Here is a 4,344-nt window from a genome sequence, read left to right on the forward strand (position 1 = left end):
CACTTGTGGAAAATCATTGTTCCTTTGGAGGAAGTGCTAATGAAGACCCAAACCAACATCTCACAAAATTCCTGAGAATTTGTGACACTGTGAAGTCCAATGGAGTCCAGGAAGATGCCTATAAACTGCTTTTGTTCCCATTTTCACTTAGGGACAAAGCAGCTAAGTGGCTGGAATCATTCCCAAGGGGGAGTCTAACAACATGGGATGAGGTGGAAAGCAAGTTTCTGGCACGTTTCTACCCTCCACAAAAGGTCAATAGGCTTCGATCTGAGGTTCAGACTTTTAGACAACAAGATGGTGAAACTCTCTACGAGGCATGGGAGAGATTCAAGGACTTGACAAGGAAATGCCCACCAAACATGTTCCATGATTGGGTGCAACTGCACATCTTCTATGATGGGCTCTCTTATGAATCAAGGAAGGCTGTAGACCATTCATCAGGAGGTTCATTGAACAGGAAAAAGACTGTGGAAGAAGCCATTGAAGTGATCGAGACAGTGGCTGAGAATGAGTACTACTATGCATCAGAAAGGCACAACACTAAGGGAGTCATGGAGCTGAACCAGGTTGATACAATTCTAGCCCAAAACAAGGTGTTTGCCAAGCAACTAGCAGAGCTTACCAGGCAATTAGAAACAAAGCAAGTGGCTGCAATACACACACAAGATCAAGAGGAAGTAGGCATTGAAGGAGGTGATTGGGATGAGGTTAACTATGTGGGAAACCAACAAAGGCAATCATATGATCCACATTCCAACACTTACAACCCAGGCTGGAGAAACCACCCAAACTTTGGGTGGGGAAACCAACAAACCCAACCACAAAACCACAAACCTTACAACCACAACCAACATAACAATTCCACATACCAAAACTCCAACCAAAGCTCATACCAAGCCACACAAAACACTTACCCCCAATCATCATATCATGGCCAAAATAATCAACATACCCAACCTAATCCGAACCAACAATTTCAAGATCAATTAAACCGGATAGAAGGAATTATGGCAACCATGAGTCAAGACATCATTGAACTGAAGAGCTTCAGGGATGATGTGAGAACTACCTTAAGAAACCATGGTGAAAAACTCAAAAGGATGGAATCTCAAGTAGGAGAGCTATCTCAACAGGCACCCAAATCAACTGCAGTGTTCCCTAGTGACACAGAAAAGAATCCTAAAGGGGAACAAAAGAGAGTAAGATGGGAAGAATGCAAAGCCATCACCATAATGAAGGAAGTCTCAGAAGAAGAAGGAATCAGGCCCTCAGAGCAGGAACCAGAAATCTTGAAGGAAGGTGTGGAAGAAGTTAAGCAAGAAGGTGGAACTGAGCAAGCCAAGGAACTGCAAAAAGGCATGATGGAAGTATACCAACCAAAAGCACCATTTCCTGAGAGGTTAGGAGGAGGTGAAAAAAGGAAAACCTATTCAAGGTTTCTAGAGACATTTAACTCTCTTCATGTCAATATTCCCTTTCTTGAGATTCTTCATCAAATGCCCACACACATCAAGTATTTAAAGGAATTGTTAAGCAAGAAAAGAGTTTTGAAGGGAGGACAAACGGTAACAATGAACAAAGAATGCAGTGCTCTCATCAAGAAGGACACACTCTCTAAGAAAACGGACCCAGGAAGTTTTCATATCCCTTGCATCATAGGGGAAACAAAAATTGACAGAGGATTCTGTGATCTAGGAGCTAGCATAAACGTGATGCCTCTAACTCTTATGAAGAGGCTAGAACTGAATGAGGTGAGATCCACTGATGTAATCATACAACTGGCTGACAAAACTCAGAAGCAAGCTGAAGGGGTAGTTGAAAATGTGTTGGTGAAAGTGGGGGATTATTATTTCCCCACAGACTTTGTCATCGTGGACATGGAGGAAAGCTACTTACACCCTATCATTCTGGGCAGACCATTTCTAGCCACTACTAGAGCGCTCATAGATGTAGAACAAGGAGAGCTAATTCTGAGAATACATGATGAACAGCTCATTTTCAAAGTCTTCAAACCTGCATCTGAGCCTGAACCAGAACCTGAAAAGCCTAAAGATGATAGTAGCCATCCGTGTTTGGAGGAAAGTAATCCAGCAGCTGAGACTCTAAAACAGTCATTGGAAGGCAAACAAGAGTTGCAAGAGTTAGAGCCACGAGAATCAGTGGAAACAGATAAGAAGGATCCTCCTGACATAAAGGTCAATGAAGAAATCCTCAAGAGAAAGGGAAGAGTGATAGGGAGATTGCCAAGAGGATGGAGAAACAAGAAAATTCCCACTGAAGGTTTTTCTCTGGGAGATAACGTGATATCAAGTCATTATCTGCCAATCCCACCTGGCCTCAAAACCATTCCTTCCCAGCTCCCTCAAGTGTTCACAATCAGGAAAGTTCTTTCTATGGAACATTTAGAGGTCATGAATGAATCAAGTGGGGACGTTTTCATAGTGAGAGGAGAAGATGTCAAGCACTACAATCCACCCTAACAAGGGACAACCGTCAAGCTAGTGACGTTAAAGAAGCGCTTCATGGGAGGCAACCCATGTTTTTAGTATCCTTAATCTTTAGCGCTTTGCTTTACATCTAATAAAGCATGGTTTCTTATGCATGAACTTGAATCCTCAGGACAACTATTGATTAAGTGCACTAAACCTTGCATGTAAATTACAATTGGTCTCTAAGTTTGGTGTGCCTGATGGCACTCCCAAATCTTACTCAAATTGAATTCCATCTTTCATTCAAGGTGCACAACCAAACATTAAGTTTGGTGTTCTTTTTGAACACAGTTTATGAAAAGCAAGAAGTTCCTCTGGATTTCAAAATTCATGACAAGTATACCATTCACATGTTTTAATAATTTGGTTTCAATTACTTAGGGTAGTAACTTTGTTTAGAATCAAAGAGCCAAGGTGACTATGATTTATTAGAATTATGCACACTCATTAAGGACAACCAATATGGATTTCATGTCATCAGGAGACTTAACCAAACACTAAGTTTGGTGTCCAAATAATAAGTGTGCATACATGTAGAAGTCACGGCTATAAGCTCATAAAGACAAGCATTGATTTACATGTGCAAATACTATTCATAATTCACATGGACCGAAAAAATGATAGCAAATTTGTTTGTTTGTGCAGGTACAAAAGAAAAGACAAAAATGGAGGAAAAAGACAAAGGAAGCACAAGTGGTCAAAAAGAGGCAGGAAGCAAGAAGAAGCAGGATCCCAAGAATTAAGAAGAACCAAGCAATAAATAAGAGGTGGTCTCGTTCCTTAATAATCAAATGATAATTGGTGAACTGTCTTTATGAACGTGTTTTCATCATAAGTCATTTAAGTGTTATGTGGAGTTTTTTTTTTTTATGAGTCGTTTTTTTTAGTATGTCTGTTTGTTAATTGCTTTGAATAAAGTGAATGCCTAGATGTTTGGATATAACTTCACCTTCTTAAACAAGTGCGTGCCATGCTTGCTCTGTTTCCAAAAATAAAAGAAAAGTTTGAACAAAAGTAACTTGGCTAAATTAGTGACAAATCAAGTAGAATTAAGTGGTGGTATGCATGCTTGATTGTTTAGTCAGATCACTAAAATTAGAGTGTAGAATTATCATTTTTTTATGTAGAAAGTGAACATTGTCTATGGATCTTGATGAATAAATGTCTTTGGCCATGAAAAAGAAAGAAAAAGAAAAAGAAAAAGCCACAGAAAAAGGCAACCAAAAAGCAAAAAATTGAGAAAATAAGCTAGGTACCAATGGTTTGAACTTCGGAGACAAATGCCTGTGGTGTTTATGTATTAAGGATATGCTTGGATGAATAGGTTCTGAGGAGTGTTTCAACACTTGGTAACTTGGGTTAACTAACCCGGGATTATCAACCAAAAGTCCATTATCAAGAGCAACCTAAATACAAAACATTTAGTCACACAAAGAGGTGCTGGGCACCAATGTCTCAAGAAGAAATGTGAACTAAAATGCCTAAAGTGGATATGTGTAGTGCACTGATAAGAAAAAGAAAATGCCAAAGGCTTGTGCAACACATGACACTAAGCAAACAAGGAGCAAAAGAAGCTCTAAGAAAAAGAAAAGAAAAACAAAGAAGAGAAAAGTGCCAAAGACATAAGAATAACAAGAGGCCATAGCAATGTTTGATGGATGCAATGGAAAAGTGATAATCCTACCTGATAAGTATGAAAAAGTGATGCTGCAACTTTCTGCATAAAACCCTTCTGATGAACTTCAAATGCTTGCTAATATAGGCAATGTAATTGCTTTCTGTTTCATACTTTCTTCTCAAATAACTCAGGACTTGCTTAGGGACAAGCAAGTATTAAGTTTGGTGTTGTGAT

At 39.3% G+C, this 4,344-nt stretch overlaps 1 non-coding gene across 1 annotated transcript; it reads right to left on the reverse strand.

Moving 5' to 3' along the window:
* Positions 1 to 260: 260 nt before the first annotated feature.
* On the reverse strand, positions 261 to 364 carry LOC148564308 (small nucleolar RNA R71). Its single transcript, XR_015885043.1, has one exon. It is a non-coding gene; the product is annotated as a small nucleolar RNA R71 (small nucleolar RNA).
* Between the last annotated feature and the right edge of the window lie 3,980 nt (positions 365 to 4,344).

Source organism: Arachis ipaensis, chromosome B5, assembly GCF_059453495.1.
Source record: "Arachis ipaensis isolate K30076 ecotype BB chromosome B5, ASM5945349v1, whole genome shotgun sequence".
NCBI lineage: Eukaryota > Viridiplantae > Streptophyta > Magnoliopsida > Fabales > Fabaceae > Arachis > Arachis ipaensis.